Genomic DNA, 25,141 nt, shown 5'->3' with positions numbered 1-25,141 from the left:
GCTTCTTTCACTTAAATTTGTGAACAGTAAACTTAGTTACTACCCGAAAGACTTTCTTTTTGTAAAATATATTAAGCATGTGCCTTTTTTTCTTAATTGTTTTGAAATTAAGGTTGTATTTATTACTATTTTTTAATATTTTTGTGCTCAAGTGCTCACAAAATTACGTTGTCAGATTCTAATATGTCATATCTCAAAATTCTGGTTTAGTATATCCCATTGTGAACATTCAGATGCTAACTACTACTTGGTTGACAATTGCATTATTTTTTTGTAACTGTATACTATAACTATAACAATAACTATCTTTTAATCCAAATAAGTTTGGGCCGGTGATATGAAACCTTAAAAGTAGTACTCCATCCGTTTAAAAAAGAATGACCTAGTTTAACATGGAACGGAGTTTAAGAAAACAAAGAAGACTTTTATATGTTTTGGTTATAAATTAATGTTATGTAAAATGTACCAAAATTCCCTTTAATCTTGTAGTCTTAAACATGTCACGTGGAAAGTTAAAGTCAAAGTGTTGCAAAAAAAGAGAAGGGGTCATTGTTTTTCAAATAGAATGAAAAGATAATATGGTCATTTTTTTTCAAACGGAGGTAGTAATTACTATTTTGAGACAATGACAAAAAAAAATATTTATGATAATAACAATTTTTTGTCATTTTTAGCATATACTTTATATGGCATAAATTAATTAAAAAAGAGATTGATTGAGGTTCATAAAAAAGGAGTCAAAGATCGTCCATTTGAATTTAGTTAATTATGATCTTGTATGGATTTCATGTTCCACTTTACTTTGGAGTGTTATTGTTCAACATTTTCTGGTCTCTTTTTCAACTTCTAATATAGTTCATTATGACTTCTTAGAATTTAAAAATTTTCATGACATCTTACCAACTATTTCCAGTGAGATTTTCTTAGAGTTCTTTCTCATACTTAAAATCTATGTATGACTCATAGTTTATGTATGACAAAGATAATTTCTTTCTTTAAATGTAACAATTTAACATTTCGGGGAAACACTTTCCCTTAAGATAAAAGTTGTTTACAATTAAATATAAAAACTACAAATATTATCAAATTATTAAATGCAGGCCTAATAAAATAGTTCAATCGCGTGAGAAGCGCGGGAAATTTTCCAAGTAAAGAAAAAGAGTGAGTCACTCAGAGAAGAGTTATGCAAAAACTAAACTTTGGAAAACCAAGGTACTATTCACTTACGAAACTAAATATCCATTCCCTAGCCTGAGCCTATATTACAAGCCAATAAAGTCTTACTGTGACCCTATTCCAGGTATTGAAAGATAGTGTACAAACCATGGGCAAGCCTATGATAGTTTGTTATTAGTGTTACAAGTTCATTGAGAGCAGGAGCATAGTACTCAGTCCCAACTATCATGACTGAGGGACTTATTTGGTGTGAGGACTCACTGTTTGCATTTTAAAGTAGATTGTAAGAGCTGGTAATTCACAGGTATAAGCATGATTGTCTTTGAGTAATGAGATGACATATGCTGATCCTTGCATGTTAGATTCAAGGCTTTGGGCTACAAATAGTGTTTTGAAATAGTTGTTGTGTAGTGCCAAAAGTTTGTTAATGAATTGAGGGTTGATTTTAATGATTTCTCATCACTTGAGGACAAGTAATGGTTCTAAATTGAGGGTGTTTATGTAACAAGTAAAATTGGCACATTTGACACTTGAATACTGAAAGTTATTACTAAAATAAGGCGTGTTTATTTGGATCTGATGTGTTTGGTGGTGTTTGTGTAGGTGAAAAATTGTTGTCGTAAAAGAGAAGAAAAGAAGAAAATGCAGGTCGGGATCTGAGAAATTGATGTCCAAATAGAAGACCACGGATCCCTTGAAGGTTTGGTCCTTCTAACGAGCCGTGAGAGTGCTCGTAGTTGATATGCAAAGGTTTGTAGTTTAGGGAAGTTTTTTGATAATTCATGTAAAGATCCCAGATGCCTATATGTGCCGTGGGAATCAAGAAGGATTGTGACATGGTCTGTAAAAGGTGAACCAATGGCTAGGAGTCAACGAGTGGAAATGGGATTTAACCAAGTGAAGATCATGAACACCCAAACACACTGTGGTCTCTTTAACGGTCCGTGGTCTTGTCCATGATGCCATTTCCTGTATGGTTGCATTGAATACACAAGTTGGGGAATTCCAAGTGAAGACCACAGACACTCAAACAGACCGTGATTTCTTTAACTTTCTGTGGTGTTGTCCATGGTGCAATTTCCAGAGTGCAAGCATGGACGACCCAAGTTAGGAAATTCTACGTAAAAACCATAGAAGGATTAACAGATTATGAAGCCCTTAACAGGTCATAGAGCTGTTCGTGCAGGGCACGACATTACATTCCTACTTCGAGTAGGACTCTATTTTAAATGATTATTCTGAATATATTAGGGCGTTTTTCATGTGTTTATCTTATCTTTGCTTGACTAACTGACATGTTTCAATTATCATCAGTTTGTGATATTCAATTTTGGATGTTGAATTAAGTTTCAAGTTTACAAATTATTTTAAGTGACTGTTGGTTTTCTTATTATTCTCCTATGTATTCATATCATGTATTTATTATTTATTGTTGTTTGTTTTTGTGAAACCATGAGAGGCTAAACACCACGTCTGAGGTTGTGGGATCCATGATGTAGTTATAACTGTAATTTCATAAAATGAGTTAAAGGCATTTAGTGTTTATAATATGTAGTTTTAGATTTTATTATCTATAGAATTTGATGAGTGCACGCATTAGATTGAGCTTTTATATGGCATTTGTTTAAGACAAAAATATCAGTTACAAAATTTTTAACCTAAACTAATGAATTGGAATTGATGTTTTAGTTTGAGAGAAAATTACTTTCACCAAGAACCATTGGATGCAAGGATCAATGTTAGTACAAACCTAAGGATGAGAAGAAGTGAGTTAAAGGTGTCTGATTAGACACGAGAAGTATCAGATGAAAATAAGTCACAATGATTTTTGTAAGTATCGAATAACCTAAAACTAAATTACGGAAGAACACTAAAACTAAATTTATGGTGAACAAGATGTCTATTTCACTTAATCAATGGAATCAATTTTACAATGAAATAGTGTGTTAGTCATTAATCAGGAGATCGATTGCATCTTTTGGCACATATAAAATTTCAACTAAAGCCAATTTACTTTCCGTTATTATTTTTTTTGGCGATAATAACAAGATTCGATTAAACGTGTCAACGAAACCTTATCTTTCAAGAAATTTTTTGTGGGATCGACCTCTACTCTAGTTTAGTTTTGTAAATCGACTTCGACCATTTACACTTCTTATTGAAAATTTGATGATTGTTAAATTCAACTATTTATGCATAAATAAAGGTAACCATGATTGAATGAGTTCAAGATGATGTTTCAAGCAAGTAAAAGATAATTCCAGCGCTACAACATGCAACAAATCTCATGTATTATATTCTTTGCTTAGAACTTGTTTTAGTTATCAAATTACTTGGTTTACATGATTAATTGTATGAATCGGGTTAGCACCTCTAGTCGCCTACTCCATTTAGATACTAATTACATCGTTGAGGAAGGATATAGAATAATTGCGGGCATTTATATTTCATCCTGTTTCATAACCAAGCAAGTTGTTCGTTCGGGCGTAACTTGTCGCCTCTGAAGTCTCCTCCTTGGAGCGTCGCGCCTAGCAGAGCAACATTCATGTGCATCATAACTTCCCACCTTGGCATGTAACGACTAGAAGAGTCACAAGAAATCGAATCTAACCTTTCAGTCCTGGCGCGACGCGTCTCTCAATAAGTCGTGCCTAGGTGATTCCATACTTAGTCTATTTTTCGTCTGTTTTTCGTACGCCTTTGTATCTATTTTCTTCAATTCGACTCCAAGATTCTTGAAAGTTCCTGAATCTTTTAATTACATGTTTAGGTCATAATCATTGCAAGTATAATAAAATCATGATAATAGACTCAAGATTATTCATTACTTAAACAAACTTATGGTAAAATATTGACAACTTAGGGAGATAAATACACCTAATAAAACACCCCTAGACATAACACAAGATCACGAGTGACCCCAAGATGACCCTGAGTCTTGAATAAATAAGGCATCATGAAAATGACTAAGTATGACATGTACTATGTGGAAGCTAAATCCAGTGGATATCTGAACTAGGGAAAAACCCAACTAGTATGAATATATTTGATATAATCATACACTTTAGTGATGATTGAAACAACACTTTAAAACTCGAGTTGAATCTACTACTATGTCTGCAAAGTCTCTACTGAATTGAAATAATTGTATATGCCTCCAGCTAATCCTAATTGTAACCAGGTAATCAAATATAGACTCAATGTGGATTTCCAGAATCTGCAGGTGCAATGCACGGTTTCCATCCATGTATTTAAGGGTGACCCACGACCCATGCTCGTGGTCTGTGACTCGCATCTGCAACCTTCCGATAAAGCCCCCTAGGAAATTGTTGAAGTTTCGACCAATGGTTGGACCCATGGACCATGGCCCTGTCAATGGATCAACACCCTTAGTCAAAACACCAGTCATGACTGACGATTAACAAGCTACAACTATCAATCAATCGAAAGTCCGTATGTCCCATCCATTAGTGACCCCGATAGTAGTTAAGTTAGGGTTTTTTGGTAATTTCCTGATGTGTTAAACATTTAATCTATGTCAGTTAAACTATAATGTAAATATTTTTTGTAAATTTATCCTTAAATTATAATAGAACTTACCTAAGTTAGATTATTCATCAAAACAAAGAAAATTTGAGTGTAAGAGGAGAAAGAGGTTGACCAACGCTAGTTCAAAGTGGTGGGTTTCTTTCACCCATTGGGTCCTAGATTTCTGTAAAAAAAAATTGATTCACTTAATGTTATCTAGACCTAGGGTTTCTTGAATATTAAAATTTTTGGGCTTCGCTGTTAGAATGATCTAAATCGTATTATCATGAATTCAGTATCGTTGTTGTCGGTTTCATGCATAAAATCAGAACCCTAGCTATGTAGTTCTTTTAGTTAATGAATTACACATGCAATGTCAATTATTATTAGTTGCATACCAGTTTCAAATGCATTATTATGACTACATAAATGTTGCATTCTCAGTTTGCATGTCAGTTTGAGCTATCTAATATTACTACTTTTAAGTCTTAGAGTGTTAATTACTTAATAATATGGGAAGCTTAATATTGAGGGGACTACGGTCAGATACCTTAATCTCAGAAATACGTGCCCCGTAGGTTGTATGTAACCTCTATGCGTATCATTTTAGTAATCACACCAGCATGCCTTTATAGCTTTTGGCAAGTTATATTGGGTCCTCTTATTGAGGCATATACATCGGACTCAACATTTAGCTTCTGTGGGTTTATGTTAGTTATGATTATATTCCTTACAGTTCATTCAAATTTCATTTTATTGACCATGTTATTACTGTAGTTCAATATTCAGTCTTATCATGTTATAAACTTTGTCACTCCATTCAATTTAGTCATGTGCAGTTCTTTCAATAAATTTATCATGTTCAGATTATGTTATTGATTTATTTCTTGTTCAATCATAATTATTATTCAGTTGTACTCTATCCAACATGCTTACTATTCAAGTATTGATGCATACTCTGCGCTACATATTCCCGTACTGTGGGTCTATGTCCTCAGCACTCATATCACACATAGATCGGTTCCACATCTTTAGTTCAGTAGCACATGGGAGTCCTCATTCTTCCAATAATAGTGACATGATTGTTTTCTTGATTTTAAATTAGTTTTAGGTTCAATTTGCTTTAGATTGAGCTTTAGTCATGTCCCAACACTTCTAGTAAACTTAGAGGCTTATTTCAGACATATTTAGTTACAACTTTAGTGTTAGAGTTTGACTATTCAATTGTATTTCAACTCTCCGTTTTCATATATTCAGATTTAGTATATGGGTTTTCCCATCATTTAAGATTATCTCATGATTGGCTTCCGCTCAAAATTTATTGCTTCAATTTACATTAGTTTGCTGATGATATGCCATGAAGGTTAGTTTGAGGTCACTTGTAATCCTAGGCCCCATGTATGTGTCTCTGGGGTATCTTTGGGGAGTGACACTAACAAAACTACGAATTAGAAATAAAGACTAAGATAGAAAGCATCTATATTATGCAATGGTGAGTCCTCATTCTTCCACGATTACTGAAATGATCATTTTCTTGCTTTTACTTTTAGTTTTGGTTTCAATTTTTTTTTAGATTTTGCTTGGGACAGGTCTCAACAATTTTAGTATGTTAAGAGACTTATTTCAGACATTGTTAGTTTCATCTCTAATGCTATGACTTTTCTATTGTATTTCAAACTATGAGTTTTCATATATTCAGATGTAGTATATGGGTATTCCCCATCATTTCGGATAATATCATGATTGGTTTCCGCTTAGTATTTATTGGTTCAGTTTACTTTAGTTTGATCATGACATGCCAACAGGGTTAGCTTAGGGTCACTCATAATCCTAGGTCTCATGTCCATGTCCAGGAGGTAGCTTTTAGTAGTGACAATAAGAAGAAAGAAAGGTTAAGAGATAAAGCATTTAAATTAACCTTGAAGTATGAGGAATCACAATTGAAGCTGCAAAAGTCTAATCAAGAATCCATCTAAGCGTGATATGGATGTTAAGTGCCGAAACCTACATCATGAAATGATGTAGCACAAAGTATGCGTCAGTAATAGAAATGTAGTGAGCATGCAGGATATAGTTATTCTAAGTTAAATAAAATATATAAGTTGAACAATATATAAATCAGCAATAATATAATATAAACAAGGATATAATATGTAAAGAAGTAAAACTGAAAACTAAACATTGCAATGACTGAATACTAATCATGACTGTAACGCGCAGAACTGTATCCTAATTAAATCATAAAAACATTGTCAATGCAATAAGAGTCTCACTACGGGAGATAATATTAACCGACTTTAATTATATGAGTTAAATGTGGAGTCCGATGTATAGGCCCCATCTAGAGGTTCCAATATGCCTTGCCAGGAGTATAGAGGCATGATTGTGGCGTGATCACTAAAACTAATGCACAACATAGGGGGCTTATAAACCTATGTGGGCACGTAGATCTAGGACTTTGAGGGTACGTTGAATCTTCGTACAAATATTGACCCACATGTTTATATTTTGTTAAAACAACCCCACATTTATATATACATGAATAAAATTTATAATAATATCATTACTTTTTTTAATTCAAACATATGTCTTATTACTTAATAAAAACAAAAAGATAATAAATGGTTTAAGACCCAAAAGTGGCTGACAATAAACAAATAACAAAAAAATATTAAAAATTAAAGAAGTAGTAAGTAACCAATTTGGAAAATGTTTCCCAAAATTGGTCTGCCCGATATTCCTCAAAAATCACACCAGATGAGGCTCATCTTTCCAGTGGCATGTCGGCCTAATGTCTGCCTTCACTAGCATCGGCTTTAATAAACCAGCTAAAATCAGCAATGCACCCAATTTCAGAGTGTAATCATTTATACGTCAAAAGGCTCCCACTGACGTCATTATTCAGCACCCAAGAGCACTTCTTCGACTTGATGAGTGAACATTATATCTTGGATCAAGCTGTACATGATGTTAACACAGAAAAATCACTCTTTGTAATGAATCGGTAGGACTTCAATTTGAATTCATACCAATATTAGAACATTATTCTCCGTAAATCATCAATCTTACATGGGATAAGATCCATCGAAGCTAATACCATCATGTATGATTTAAGATCGAGAGAGGTAACCATTTTAACATTAATGTCATATCAGAATTTAAAATACACAATATTTTTTATGGTGATTTTTTTTCATTCTTTTTTCATTGTATTATCATTGTCTCGATATTATTACCTTGTAATTGTTCCTGTCATAGACCTACGTATCAATTTGTAATATGTGCATCTATGGTAAATCCCCTATTTTTCATTTTCATTATTCTCAAATTAGGGATTTGATTCTTTTTCAATTGAATGTTGGTTTATGCATGTTATGGTAACTTCTGTATATGTATATATCTCTGTATATCTATACCTACAAGATAGACAACATTATTAGTTTAATAAATCAACTAGTTTATTCCCTTCTTTGAATGTATGAACCACCTCAACATCCATATTGTGCATTGAAAACTTTATATTCCTCACATCAATAGAAACAATCAAAGGAACCTCACAAACCCAATCCAGGATGTCCTTTGTAATCAATGAATAAGTTTCTATAGTTAATGCTAGACAACCCTTTTGAACGCAGTCATCCAGACCTTGTTTAACTGCTCTTATTTCTGCTGCAATTGCTGAAACTTCTCCTATTTTCTGTAGTTCGGCATATACCAAATCACCTTCATTATTCCTAATACAAAATGCCAATGCACTAACACCAAGATTTTCTTTGCTACATCCATCCGTATTACATTTGAGACACCCCAAAGATTGTATTTTTTAAGTCACCACCTTGAAGCAATTTAAATGAGCACATTCTTCCAAATGTTTAATAATTAGTGGCCAAGAAGTAAGTATTTCATTCAACCATGGTTATCTAATTTAGGCGAACAACAAAATCCTTCTATTCGAACCTACGACCAAAGTATGTTTAGACATAGAACAACCATTTCAAATAACATTTCTTCTATTACAAATGAACCAAATATTTAAAGTAGTGACAACCATAAACAGAGGTTATCGCTTTGAGAAACAATCATCTTTCAACTATGAGTCAATGACTTGCCTTAGTTGCATTAAGTGTCCCAAATTTTCCAATGATACACCTAAAATCAAGTAATTCACAACTACTAGCTAAAGTGTCAAGAATTATGAATCATTGGATTAGGGGAACCCTCATAATCTTGTCGATCCCAAAGTTTAGCAATCATGATTATCTTTCTAATTCATAGAAATCAAAATACAAAATCTCTTATCTCATGATCCATTTTTCCACAACTAAAACATGAATTTGTATCGTCTCGACACTCACTTCTATTACTTTTTCCACAACTGTCAAACTGAGTTACCATTTTCACACTAGAATCATTACTTTGGGAACGATAAGTCACTGGACCTTGAATCTCAGAAATTACGATTATGCTTTCTTGCCATCTTTGAATCCCTATTTTTCTCCTTAAATTTCTCTTCTTAAATTTTATTGTGAACGAACTATCAAATAGGATACATCAATCTCCTAATAAGCATGATAGTTAGTCATTCTTTGATATCCAACTTCTAAGCAACCAAGACAAACTTACTCATCCTTGCCCTTGAATTACCAACCATAGTTTGAGCATATTTGGGTAACTATATGCATTTCAAATCATGCTCCTTCACCCTCTTATTTCCTTGATGAAGGTCAATGAAATCAAGTACCTTTGACTCCCCATCTCAAGGGGAAAGAACATGTCACGCCCTGAGGCTACGCCTTGGACGTAACACGAAACCTAAGATCACAAGTTACCCAAAGCTAACCCTGAGCATCACATATATCAAGCATACTGTAAATGATTAAGTAAGACATGCACTATGCAGCTAAAAACAATGAAAATTTGAATTGGGGAAAACCCAACTAGTCTGAATATATATGATATAATAATAAGAGTGTAGGATGACTTAAACAACACTTAACAACTTGTGTTGAATCTACCACTATGCATAAACAAATTATTGAGTTGAGTTATTGGGTCATGCCCCCACCTAACTCTAAAAAACTGAAAATTAGAAATAAAGACTAAGAAAGAAAGCATGTCTATTTGCCTACAAGCATGAGGACTCACAAATGACGCTACTAAATGGAATAGAGAATTTATCTAAGAATGATTTGGATGCTAAGTGCTTTAACCTACATCATGAAATGTAGCACAAAGTATGTGTAAGTGCTTGGAATTTAGTGATCCTGCATAGGGAAAAAGACAAAAACAACCAAAACTTAAGGTTGAAGAGGTGCCCTTCGCAAGATGGCTCTTTTGAAACGAGCTTAAACTTTTAATCTAAGCTTTGATTTTAGCAAACTCAGTGGCATAAGAGAGAGGATTCAATTATCTTTAATTTGGAAACTCATTGACCACCTAATTCATTTTCTACGAAAAAAATATGAACATTTAAAGTTGACCTGACATCCTTCATTTCCAAATAACTATCGACCCTCACCAACCACAAGATGTTATAGCTACCTATTCTTAAATATGGAGCGCTTGAAACTCAGGTACACTACTCTACTCAAAGTGCCTTATCAAACATCCTAAGACTTTTCTAAACCTTGTGATTTGAATACAATGTTTTTAATGACCCAATGTATACCCTATACGTGACAATATGTATATGTCACGCCCCGAGAGAACCCCCTAGACGTGACAGAGCATACTTGATCCCAAAAGGGATACGCGAACCTCTGCCTTTCCCGAAAGAAGGCATCACCGATCATCGCTACCCTATTGGTGCTCAGTATAAAGTTCAATTTCATCCAACTCATGCATCATGGAAGCTGGTTTCTATTATAAGGACATCATAGCTCCAGATGATTTCACATCTCATCTTTAGTATTAAGTATACATTAGTCTCAATACTTCAATTTGAGTGTACAGAGAGACTGATCTCTTCAATAACTTTACACTCTCATAGGTGAGTACGTTTGGGTAACATTTACTTAGGGTCATTTGAGATTGCTCTCATCTTTCACGTTATCCTCTTATCATGTTGTCACCATTTTCTTTAGCATTATAGATTAATATAATTACTCACCTCATTACGTGAATGTTCATTTCATCTTTATCTTCTAGTGTTGAATTTAGCATTATGGAGTCTTGAATCTAGATTTAGATTTACAATTCTTTTGATGACTTGTTATCCTTACTTTACATTGATGAAATGTGAATTGTCCTTACATAACATCCTTACTTTACATTAACGAAATGTGAATTGTCCTTACATATCATCCTTACTTTACATTGATGAAATGTGAATTGTCCTTACATATCATCCTTTGGTGTTAATGTGACTAATCTCACACATTCTAACACCTTTATTCGTGAATATTCTTTTAACATAGCAGCTTAGGTGTAAGTAAGTCTTGTATCACTTCCTTTAACACACCATTCTGGTCACATACTTAATTTAGACCCCTTTAATTATGTTATAACTCACATTACTTACTTAGTTTAGTGTAGTAGCTTCATGTCACCATTTATGGACGATGAAAACTTCATTCAATGAGTTTCATGTGTTCCCATGTCATTCTTTTAGAGCATGTTGGGAGTTGTACCAACGTGTGGCATGCCCTTGATTATGGGTTCATTGAATTAATTTGGAAGTTCTTATATTATCATTTGATATTATAACTACACAAGGTTGGCATATGATTAATATTGGGATCAACTTTTTAATATTAAACTACATATCCATTTTTGTTGGCATATGTCAGTTTTAAGTATGTTCATATTAATATGTATGAAGAATTAGCCAATCTTTTTATTATTAAGCATAATATTATATCCATTTACATGCATCGCTTTTAGAAAATGTATTGTTAGTCATTTTATTGGCATACTATTATTATTGGCATAAAAAAATGGGCGTACATTTCATTACCATATTTGTTAGCATAAACCAATTTTCATGTGCAACATGCTTAAGGTTTTATACATTATACATTAGCCAATATTTTAGGTATTTAACATACTATTATAGCCATTAAAATACGTCAATTTTAGAAAATGTATTGTAAACCATTTTATTGGCATAAGATTAGTATTGTCATAAACTATTGAGCATAGATTTCACAACCATATTTGTTAGCAAAAGCCAATTTTCATGTGCAACATGCTTAAGTTTTTATACATTTTAAATTATCCAATCTTTTAATTATTTAACATAATATTATAACCATTAACATACATCACTTTTAGACAATGATTGTTAGCCATATTACTGGCATACGATTAGCATTGGCATAAACAATTGTGTATAGATTTCATAACCATAATTGTTGGCATAATCCAATTTTCATGTGAAACATACTTATGTTTTTAAACATTATACATTAGCCAATCTTTTAATTATTTAACATAATATAATAGCCATTTACATACATCACTTTTAGACAATGTGTTGCAAGCCATTTATTGGAACGAGATAGCCAATTCATTTAGGATATGATTTCATAATGGCCCTGTTAAGAAAATTTTAGTTAATGACTTTAGAGAAAAAAATTTAAGTCGTAATGGATTGCATCATATTGACATTTGATGAATTTAATATCTTCATGACGTCATATTAACATCAAGTATGCACAACAGACTGTAACATCTTCACACATAACATTTTTGGACATATCTTTAACATAGTATCATTCTTTCAATTCGCATAATAAAACATAGAATCAAACGAGTCCAATTAATAGGTTAATTCAATCATTTTTTAATAAAAAAACATACACATTAAGATCAGCCAGAACCATGTACCAATAACATGATTTCTAACCTATTCAACATTGAAATTGTAACAAGGGTACTAAGGAATGAGTTCGACAAGAATTATGGGAAATAACCTAGTTTACAAGATCTTTGAATTATTCAAAATAATGTTACCTTGGATAAAGAAGTGTAGGAGAGAAACCGATACCTTAAGTAGAACTTAATCAATGAAGACCATCTTGAACGAAAACTTTGAGAAACAATGAAATCGGCTAGGAGAATCAATGGAATTTTCCGTTTTTCTTTCCCTCGCTTGCTTATTGTTTTGCGTCATTTTTTTCCTATGAGTTTGAACGTGATTTTAGGTTTAAAAACAGATCTTGAATTACCAAAAAGCCCCTCCTAAGTTTATTAAAGATAGGAAAACGTAACACTTAGTCAAATCTAGAAATTGGTGTTGACTATGGTTTTGGTCAATATTTTGACTTTATATTAATTAATTGAATACTTAATTCAATAAATTTAGGTACCTATGGAAAGTACTAAAGTACCTATGGTTGTCTTTTTAGAAACATGGTTGTCATTTTAGAAACATGTTACTAGTTTATTTAGTCAAATATACCAAATATGAAATTGATTTTCTTAGCTAAATAACTTGCTCATAGTAACAGATCATGAGCTATCTCCCATCTTTACATTGAAAAAACCAATCTTCAGCAAGCTCTTCTTTGTTGAAAATCTTTTTGACCCTCTTCGTCGCATTTTTTAGTAATGACTTTCTTGAAATTGAATTACCAAATACAAGTTCAATATAATCAAGAAAATTCATATTCACTTCAGATGCTCAAAATTAAAATGAAGATTTGATAATTATTAGTGTAATTGTTTTCATTTTTGAAAAAATAGCAAAAAAATATATATAGATTAACAAACAAAGAAAATCAATGCTAGATGAATAGCCCAGAGATTAAACTACTCATTAAACAAACACAATTGAAAAGCAGGTTTTCTTAACAAAAAAATCTAAAGAACTCCGAACAATCATAAAAAAAATTATAGATTTCAAACACTTAAGAACCCATTGAACTAAAAAATTATGAATGTCTTTTGGATCAACCGAAAGATATCATACAAAATAAAACATGAAAAACATCAACATTACTGGTCCAACATAGACGCAAATCCATACATTCTTCAATAGAAAGCTGGATTTTTATTTCTAGCAATAACATCTTAATAGAAAAGTGAATTGAGGGTAATAAAAAAGAATTGGGGGTAACGAAATAACAGAGAATTGACAGTAATGAAAATAGAAAGATTTTTAATTAAGGTTTTTTTTCATAGAAGAGTTCAATTGAACGAAGTTATACATTTTGATTGGAGGAATCTTTTCTTGGATACAACAATCAGTTACTTATGAATTGTTGTCAAACACTCAACAATCCTCTCTTTTTTCATTACCTGGCCTCCAATTCTCTCTTTTCTTCATTACCACAATTTTATTCTTCTATGGTTCATGTTATCACTAAACAAAAATGTTAACTTTCTATTATAGAAAGCAGCGATTTCCGCCCAGGTTGGACTAATGATGTTGATTTTCTTATTGTTTGGTTTGATTGACATATCTCAATAAATAAAAATGACATTCATGTTTTAGGTCACTGGGTTCTAGAAGTGTTTTAAAATCTATAATTTGTCATGATTCTTGTTATTTGTTCACAATTTTGTGTTTAGAAAACATGTTTTTGTGTTGTGCTTTGCTTATTGGGTAGATTATTCTTTCAGCTAATCATCAAGCTTTGATTTTCTCTATCTGTTTAGTGAATATATTTCTACTATTTTTTCTAAAACGGACAAAATTAAACCAATAATTTTCATATTGACATTTTAGTTTTGATCATCTTAACTAACCATGAGAACTTTGTTCATTATAGTTATGTGAGTCTGAAGTAATTCCATTTCAAAAGACTCATCTACTATAAAGTGCAACGAAGAGAGGAAATAAGACTTGCAACAAAAAGAACTTGTAGAAGATTGGTGTTTTATATGTAAAGAAAGAGGAGAGTTCATGATTTGTGACTATGTGCAAGTCATTTTGCTAAAAAAATAATTTTTTCTTTATAGTTGATGAAATAAACTAGAAAAATGGTTGTCATTTTTCAAACATGTTACTAGTTTATTTCATCAAATATACCAAATATGAAATTCATTTTCTTAGCTAAATGACTTGCTCATAGTTACAACTCATGAGTTATCTCCCATCTTTACATTGAAAAACTCAATCTTGAACAAGGTCTTCTTTGTTGAAAATCTTTTTGACCCTCTTCGTCGGAATTTTTAGTAATGACTTTCTTGAAATTGAATTACCAAATACCAGTTCAATATAATCAAGAAAAATAATATTCACTTCATTTGCTCAAAATTTAAAATGCAGATTTGATAATTATTAGTGTAATTGTTTTCATTCTAGATAAAATTGCAGAAAAATATATATAAATTTACAAACAAAGAAAATCAAAGCTAGATGAATAGACCAGAGATTAAACTACTCATTAAATAAACACAATTTGTGAAGCAGGGTTTCATAACAAAACAATCTAATGAAATCCCAACAATCATAAAGAAAATTGTAGATTTCAAACACTTCTAGAACCCACTGAACTAAAAAATTATGAATGTCTTTTTGATCAACTGAAAGATATCATAAAAAAATAAAACAATAAAAACATCATTATTACTGGTCAAACATAGACGCAAATCCCTACAATTTTCAATAGAAAGATGAATTTTTATTTCCAGCAATAATATCAACCATACAAAAGAAAATTGGGTGCATTGAAAAAAAGAAGAGAATCGGGTGTAACGAAATAACAGAGAATTGTCTGTAAAGAAAATAGAATGATTTTTCTATTAAGGTTTTTTTCATAGAAGAGTCTGATTGAACAAAGTTATACTTTTTGATTGGCTGAATCTTTTCTTGGATAAAACAATCAGTTACTTATGAATTGTTGACACACACTAAAAAATCCTCTCTTTTTTCGTTACACGACCCGTAATTCTCTCTTTTCTTCATTACCACCAAATCTCTCTTATATGGTTCATGTTATCACTTAAAAAAATTAAACTTTCTGTTATAGAAGGTAACGATTTTCGTCTAGGTTGGACTAATGATGCTACATTTTTTGTTTTGATTTTGTATGACATATTTCGATTATTCAGAATGAAATTTATGTTTTTGGTTAATGGGTGCTAGAAGTGTTTTAAAATCTATAATTTGTTATGATTATTGTTATTTCTTCAGAATGTTGTGTTAACAAAATATTTTTTTCTGTTGTGCTTTTTTAATGGGTACTTTATTCTTTTTTTATTAATAATCAAGCTTTTATTTTCTTATTCTGTACAATGAATATATTTTTCTACTATTTTTTCCAAAAGGGAAAAAATTAAATCGATAATTGTCATATTTGCATTTTATATTTTATTTTCTTAACTAACAATGAAAATTTTCTTGATTATAGAGATGTCAATAATAGGTAATTCAATTTAAAGAGACTCATCTCCTACAAAGTACAAAGGAGAGGAGCAATAAGATTTTCAAAAAAGAAGAACTTGTAGAAGTTTGATGCTTTGAATGTAAAGATGAAGGAGAGGCTCATAATTTGTGACTATGGTCAAGTCATTTTGCAAAAAAAATAATTATATTTTTTGTTATAATTGATGAATAAACTAGAAACATGGTTTTCATTTTAGAAACATTTTTATGATAACCATGTTATAGTATATTTCATCAGATATACCAACTACAAAATTTATTTTCCTAGCAAAAGGACTTGCTCATACTCACAAATCATGAGCTCTTCTCCATCTTTAAATTGAAAACTCCAATCTTCAGCAGGATTTTTTTTGGTTAAATATTTTTTGACCATTTTCGTCGCAATATGTAGTAATGAGTTTCTTCAAATTAAATTATGAAAGACGAGTTCACTATAATCAAGAAAAAATCTTATGTTCAATTTAAATGATCAAAACTAAAATGCAAATATGATAATTATTAGTGTAATTTTTTTGTTTTAGAGAAAATAGCACAAAATATATAGATTAACAAACAGAGAAAATCTAATATAGAAAACAGATTCTCTTGACCCAAAATTCTGAAGAACTCTTAACAATCATATAAAAATATAGATTTTCAAACACTTCTAGCATCCATTGACCTAAAAATTTATAAATGTTATTTGGATCAACTGTAGGATATCATATTAAAAACAAGAAAAACGTATCAGCATTACAGGTCCCATTGAGACTCAAATCCCTACATTCTTCAATAGGAAAATGAATTTCTTTTCAAGAAATATTTCAACCATAGAAAAGAGAATTGGGGGTAATGAAAAAAAAGGAAGATAATTGGGGGTAATGAAAAAAGAGAGTATTGAGTGTAATTTAAATAGAATGATTTTTCTATTAAGTTTTTTTAAATAGAAGAGCTCAATTGAACAAAGTTATACTTTTTGTATCGATCAGCTACTTATGAATTAATGACACAAACTCAACAATCCTCTCTTTTTTCATTACGCGGCCCCTAATTCTCTCTTTTCTTCATTACAACCAATTCTCTCTTTTATGGTTCATGTTATCACTAAGAAAATATTTTCAACATTCAATTATAGAAGGTAACGATCTCCATCTAGGTTTGACTAATGATGCTCATTGTTTTTATTGTTTTGATTTGTATAACATATTTCAATTAATCAAAATGACATTCATGTTTTAAGTCAATGTGTGCTAGAAGTTTTTGAAAATCTATATTTTGTTATAATTCTTGTTATTTTTTCAGAATTTTTTGTTAAGAAAAACATGCCTTTCTGTAATGCTTTGTTAATATGTATTTTATACTTCGGGCTAATCATCTAGCTTTATTTTTTTTGTCTGTTTCATGAATATTTTTTTCTTTGTATATTTGACGAATAAACTAGAAACATGGATTAAATATACCATAAATAAAATTGATTTTTTAGCAAAAGGATTTGTCCATAGTCACAAATCATGAGCTCTCCTACATTTTTATTTTGAAAGTACCAATCTTCTACAAGTTCTTCATTGTGAAAAATCTTCTTGCCCCTCTTCGTTGCAACTTGTAGCAGATGAGTTTCTTGAAATTGAAATACCATAGACCCACTTCACTATATATTGAAGAAACTTCTCTTGTTTAATTCAAATGATCAAAACTAAAATGCAGATATGACACTTGTTAGTGTAATTTTTTTCTAAATATGTACATTAATAACAAATAAAATCAAATCTTGATGATTAGCCCAGAGAATAAAATCCATTAACAAAACATAAAAGAAAATCATGTTCTCCTAAAACAAAAATCCAAAGTACTCCCGAGAATCATCACAATATTATAGATTTTCAAACACTTCATTCATCTATTGACATAAAAATATAATTTGATACTTTGGGGACATAACATTTTTTTTATGTGTTGAGTGAAAAAAATGAATTCCTAGTTTTTACTGTTTAATCGATTCTTTTAGTTTTTAGGTTAGAGTTCTTTGATTTTGTTTTTCATTCTATTTCATAGGATAGTCCCTTTAAATTGAGTGTCTTTTAATTTATTTTTGGGAGAAAAGAAAAGACTCTTTTGTGTAATGTGATAATTATTATTTAGGCCTAATTTTTGAGTAGTATTTTCTTGAGAATGCTTTATTTATTAGGAAATTGCATACTCTTTGACACTTAAGATCGCGTTTGTGACTTTATATTTAGTTTATTTTATGTGTACTTTTATGATCCCATATCTCTTAGAAATAAAATTTATCCATTTTGATTGATACATGTTCCATGTGTGCTGAGAATTTTCTCATTTTATATTTTGCATCTTCGTCTAGAATTTTCCCACCATGTTATTGAAGTAATAAAAAAATTGTTGCTTCTTTAGGAGATTTTAATCGACTTTCATTGATTTGTCTTGTAAATTTTAGAGTTTTTCAGATATTTTATCACTAAATAGCTCTTTTGAGAATCTAGTCTTTTGTTGGTAGTCATATGTTGCCCTTCACTATTTTGTTGAATCATTTAACTTCTCGTAACTTGAAATAGCAAGGAAGAAGCTTAGAATTTGAATTAATAATTTTTGGAAATAATTAAAAATGTAGAAATTTGCTAATGTTAGGAAAAATTGAGCTTTTGTCAACTTCAAGCGGTCATAACTTCTAGCACCAAATGAGTTAGCTGTATTTCCAACAATGGTTGGAAGGATTTTCCCAACGCCGTTGATTTAATACTATTTTGAGTTCGTATTAGTAAGTTATGCCCTTAGGAAATTGGGTTATTCAATTAAGGAATTGGCCAATCCGAATTTTAGAAGAGTAGTTTGATCCTTTCCTTACCCAACTAATTAGATCCATTTTTAGTAAATTAATTGGGGTCAAAACTAAGTTAGTTAAGTCTATGGTTTTGAAAAAGAGAGTAAGGGATTTTTGAGAAAGAACGCAAGAGAAAAGAGTATAGGAAAAGCAATAGTCACCAATAACGATCGATTTTGATTGTGGATTTGCCAAGTTCCTACAAGGCATGTGAGTGTTTAATAGCATTGTATTCGTTCACCCGCGAGCCAAGAATTTGTAGTTCAGCGTAATTCCTCTTAAAAAAATTTGAAATGTGATGTTCTTGACATGTATTCTTGAACTTATGTTGTTCTTGAATTTTGTTGAATTATGGAGCTTCGGAGATCTTTACGTTGAGTTTTATTGCGTTAGGTTCTGGAGTACATATGCTGGGCATCAGATTTTGAACTAAATTTAAGAAAAATATTGAGTATAGGAGAATTGGTGCTGTAGAAGAAATAAGGAAAAAGTCGAGCAGGATCTTGTACACATGTACATGTCGCAGACTTGCTCCCCTTATGAGCAAAATGTTACATGACATCGCGGTTAGGACGTGGAACCCTCTGTCTCAAAATTAAATTTCACGAAGAATTATTTAAAACATATCTACTTCACGGACTGGTTCCAAAACAGTGTCGTGACTTTTCTCATGTTTAGCTAACTAAAATAAAAAAAATTAAATCTTTCCAAACACAAATCATAATATTTGAATCCATAATCCAATTCAAGGATCAATTAAGAGTCAAGTCAAGAGTAGTTAATATCAAAGTGAAGAGAAGTCAAGAGTCAAGTAAGAGAAAGTCATTTCAAGTTTTCATAGGTCTTTTTACAAACGTTTTGACTTTCTTTTAAGACTTAAGTTTTGAGGTTGAGTAAAGAGTAACAGAAAATTTCATTCTCTTTAAATGAAATATGGGAACTAAGTATTCCCAAGAGTAAATATTTTTCACATCAAAGATGAGGGAAACTAAGATTCCAAAAGCTTTTTGAACAGAAAAAGGATAATTAATTTTATGAAAAATTCTAAGATAAGTTTGAGTAACTATCTCAAATGATAGAAGATGTTGTTTTTTAAAAAATTTGAGCTGAGTTTATTTTGGGAGTAGTATTGAGAAGTGACATGAGGACGCGAGTTCATTTAACTCAAGCCTCCATAATCCATGTGGGCATCATGGGCAGAAAAATGGTCATACTTTTTCAATGATTCATTAGTGTTTTTAAACATAGACTAGTGGATACACTTAGTAGTTCAACTTATATACCGATGTCAAGGCTAATGATGGTCCTTTTCAACGTGAGGTAAAACTTTGTACCATCACTTTGTCTCATAGTGATGGTTGCCGATTAGATAATCTCTCACACAAGTTATATTTCTTTTATATAAGTTATGTTAAGTATGTTATTGTTTTATGTTTAAAGAACTAACATTGTTTTGAGTTTTTTTTATAGAACTTAATATATATCACATGTTTTTAATTGCTCTATATTCAGTTGAGTTATTTATAAGTTGAGAAGAGCCAAGATAAGTGTTACTTTCATAATCTTTTTCAAGCGTATGTTTGCTAGCATTCCAACTCTCAAACTTGTACATGCAATGTACTGATACTAGTTGTCCTGCATTGTATTATGATTGAGACACAGCTAACCAGGATCAACATCCAGCACTACATTGATTAAGCTTGAGCATTTAGAGTCAGTTGAGGTAACAAGGATCAACATCCAATGCACCGTTCATTCAACTTGAGCATTCAGAGTCTGTTGCTGAGACTCCTTGAATTCCGGAGGACTGTTTTATTTGCTTTCTTTTTTAGTTCACTAAGACGTTGTGGGGTTTGTCCCAACATCCATCTTATTTGTTTGGAGGCTTCATAGTCCATAAGATGTTAGTCCTTTAGTCTTTTGATTGTAATTATCTTATGTTAAGACTTGGGTTTGCCTTAATGATCAAGTTGAATGTTCAATTATAACATTCCAGTTTATCTTATACTTATGTCTTTATTGATTTATGTCTTCTGCTAAATAAGTAAGTCATGCCAATGGTCCTCTCGAGTCCAACAATGACTTTTGAGTGTCAATCATGCGCAGGGTGTAGGATTAGGGCGTGACAAATCCCTAATTTTGACACCTTTAAACCATGATCGTTATAACATAGACTTATTCTAGTTGTTAGTTCCAAAGGAAAAAAAAGAGTGGTTAGTGAAAAAATTAATCAATAGTGATACAAAGGGATTCAGAAATTCTCTCTGAAAGAATGTGATGAAAAAAAGTAGAAGAACAAACGAATGTGACATGTAAAAAATCCTATGAAAACAACTTTGAAAGAATTTTTGAGATAAGAATTACTTGTCAAGTAATTGTTAAAGAGAGGACTTAAAATAAAGAGAAGAAACTAATGGGTGAATAGGTCTTAAAGTGCAAAGTTCCTATGGAAATGAAAGTTATTATTATATAGTTTTCCTACTCGTCCCCTAGCCTACATTACCATTGGTTAAAGTCCTATTAGATTATACTCGGTCATGCTTAATTAGTGGAGATTTACAAAATGGGCAAGCATATTATTCTTTATGCACACATGTGAATTTTCTTTGTGAATGTGAGAGTTGTTCTTGATATGATGTTCTTAATTTATATTAAATCTTTTGAACTGAGTGCGTGGACTATTTTTTTTGTGCGGGCACTTGTTTCATGATTGATAGTCCATTTTATTAACTTTCTTTGATGAGAATAGGCAAGCAAACTTACATTTGATTAGTTCAAAGTCCTTCCTTGAAGTTAGAAGGTTAGAGGTGTGTTTTATATTTGGATGCCTTGTATAATGAGCAGAAATTGCACTTGACGATTTGGAATATTCTATATGACCTAATTATTTGTATCAACCATAATTATAACATTCACAATTTGATTTTTTGAGATGCACTATAATGTTTGCTCGAGGACGAGCAAAAGTTTAAGTGTGGGTGTTGATGTGAGGCAAAAAATAAATTTTCTCATCACTATTTGTCTTACATTTAGCATTTTTATTTGTCCTTTTTGAATATAAATTTAATATATTGTGCTAATTAGTGTACTTTATTTGTAGGATAAAATGATGAAAAAATGAATAAATTTGAACTTAAAACGAAATAAAATAAAGGATTATAGAAGAAATTTAAGAAGACAACTTAGGAGATTAAATTTAATATTATAATAAATATATAAAGACAACTTAAAGGGTTCTCTTTTGTATAAATAGTAGGTAATTTGCGGTCATAAATTATAATTGCATTGGACTTGATAATAATGTTTTTAGTAATATCCATTCTTTGAAAATAATGGAAAAATTAAAAAATATATATTAGCAATATTCCAAAATGAATTTTATTATTTGTCATTATCTTTTAACTCAAGAACCTCTAATCAATGAATTATTAATGAAATAATAAATCATTGGTTCTATAATCAACATTCAAAGGAAAAGAAGAAGAAAATAAGAGTATATATACAAATACATTTCGTAATTAAAATAAACATTTAAGGTGCATAAATTATGCGATTTTGATATTTGTCTTAGTGTATTATTTAAATTTTTTTTAACATAACCGAAAAAGAAATTACGCTTGAACATTAAAACAATTATTACTTTGGAACATGCATATTGAATCTCTTCGATTAACAAGTGAAAAATTTCATATCTATGTAAAAATAGATTCTATGTAAGCTTATATAAAGTATTTTTAAGTTATAGAAATTAATATAGAATATCAAAACATGAATAATTGGAACCGAGTACAATAATATTTTTTGCACAATAAATATACATATTATATATGTATATGTTCAATTTAACCGGAGACAATAACATTGCAGAAACATAAACAATAGAGTTTAAAACTTGTACTGAAAAACAACAACCAATATAAACAGCATGAATTAATGAGTTAAAAAACATACCAGGATATGTAAAAACTAGGTAAAATGTTAGCGTTCGCGCAATGGTGAACTACATCAATAATGTATTGATGAACATTTCATAATAAGTAATTTTAACTCGGTAAAATCAAAAGGATTTGATTCTATATGTGTATGCATTTTGGAATCAATTCATCATTTTATTGTAGTTACACATCACCAAAGTCTTTAGAAAATATATGTATTTGTTTCATTGTATATATTTCTATTTTCAAAAAATGTTACAAATATTTTATTAATCAATAGGGAATGTTTTTCTTCTATTAAAGACCTTTACATAGAAAATATAAATACTATACATATTATATAATTAGTTGTATACTTGATAAATTAATATAATTTAAAAGGACATCTCTCGGAGTTAAATTCGTATGTCACTCAAATAATGTAGATTAAATTATGTATATTCAACTTCCTTATTCAAAATCATTCGTAGTCGACATCAGTACTTTGATATCCAAAAGACATATGTTGTTGTTTATGTTTCTATCAGTATGGTTGAAATTTTATATTTAAAACTTTTAATCTAATATATATAAGGATATGACTATTTCTTTAATATTTGATTATTATGGATTCATCCTACTTTGAGGGGTATTTCATTAACTTTAATCAACCATTTGAACGCAAACTTTTTATTAAGGTTGAGAACAATACATACCATTCTATTACATTCCTTTATTTTTTGACTGTCACTAACGTATTGAATGTCTTGATAAGATAGAAAGTGTAACGACCCGCTAGGTCGTTTTGAGAACTAGGACTAGTTTGACTCCTTTTGAAAATTTAAAGGGGTATTTTTAAACTATTCGAAACTAAGAATATTTAATTGATAAAATTTTTAGTGAAGAATTAATCTAGTTAATAGTTAGTGGGTCATATCCATAATTCATTTAATACCTTTTTACTTGACCCATTAATTGATTTAGGGTAGTGGGGTTAGTTTATTTATTTTTCTTAATTAACATTAGAAGGGCAGAAAACAAAAGAGGTAGAAACTGATTTTTTGGGCAGCGTAGATTACAGAACAAAGAGGAACGAAGTAAAGTATTGAAGGTAAAAGTTTTTCCTAAACCGATCTATATTCTGCATAAGCATGCATTAGTGGTAAAAATTGTTGGCGTGAAGAATCTGTTGATATCGTATAGATTGTCGTAACTTGTTAGTCTGTAATTTTCTCGTATATATTTTTTTTATTAGTATATTTTTTAAGATCCATGTGTTAATCTAGCGCGAGGGAGAACCAACTGAGGAACAGATCTTTCACTGATAAGCAAGGACAGAAACCAACTGCAGTTCACACTTTTTCGATTCACTGCTCTACACTTGCTCTATAAATCTATCAGCGTAGTCATATTTTAGGACTGCATATATATGTCTAAAGTATTAAAATGGTGGGGAGGGGAATGGAATTCAAGCCAATCATTGGGCAATCATGCCAATGATTGGCAACTAGGGAAATTGGCATGTTGCATGCATATGTGACGTTAGGAAAAAGAAAAAGAAAAGAAAAAGGTCACATTGGAGCAGTGGTAGTGTTAATTCTTATTTTATACATATATAAAATTAAGATATTAGTTTGATATATTGAGATAGGTAATTAATTATTTTGGTGTATATTATATAATTTAACATTGAATTCAAGGGTATTGGGAGATGTAAAGTTAAGTTCTTGGCTTGAAATTTAGCAAGTATGAAAAATTTGGCATACCAATATATATCAAGATTGGGAGTTTGGTTGGAAATATGAGTGGGTTTAGCGTCTATGATAGACATATAATAATTTGAATATCTACAAAAATTTACTTACTTATGAATATTGCATAATTGGTAGATCGTGAATGTTCTGAAACCTTGCGGAAGGGAAAGGAAAAATCTTGAGGATTGTGACGCGTGTTCTACGTTCGAGGTATGTTAAGACTTTTTAGACTTGTTGAAGGACTTTTTTTCCTAATTAAAGATTAAAAAAATGAAAATAGACAAAGGGGTAAGGGGGAAAGATGGTGGCCTCGTATCAATGGTGTGACGGGCATTGGTACGAGTACCGGTGTTATAAAAAGGAAAAATTACTATTATAAAATGTGGATTGAAATTTGAGAATGCCAAAGCATATGGGCATTAGCTGATATATTATTGACTTAAATTCCTTGTGTGATTGTGTTTTATTTATTTCACCTGTATAGTTGTGATAATTGAGGTGGTTATATATTATGTTCATATTGATTGATTGAGATGCATCATCATCCCCTCTATTGAAATAATATGGTGCACATGCATAGACATGAGACTGAGTATAAGTTGGGCACGTGGAGATCGTCCGT

At 30.9% G+C, this 25,141-nt stretch overlaps 1 pseudogene; it reads left to right on the top strand.

The window, feature by feature from the left end:
- LOC138347950 (uncharacterized) overlaps positions 1-25,141 on the top strand; it is a 43,588-nt pseudogene that overhangs the window by 12,318 nt on the left and 6,129 nt on the right.

The sequence above is a fragment of the Solanum lycopersicum genome, chromosome 4 (assembly GCF_036512215.1).
Source record: "Solanum lycopersicum chromosome 4, SLM_r2.1".
NCBI classification, from domain to species: domain Eukaryota; kingdom Viridiplantae; phylum Streptophyta; class Magnoliopsida; order Solanales; family Solanaceae; genus Solanum; species Solanum lycopersicum.
Note: the sequence above shows the minus strand (reverse complement) of the source record. Positions and strands in the feature narration are given on the sequence as shown.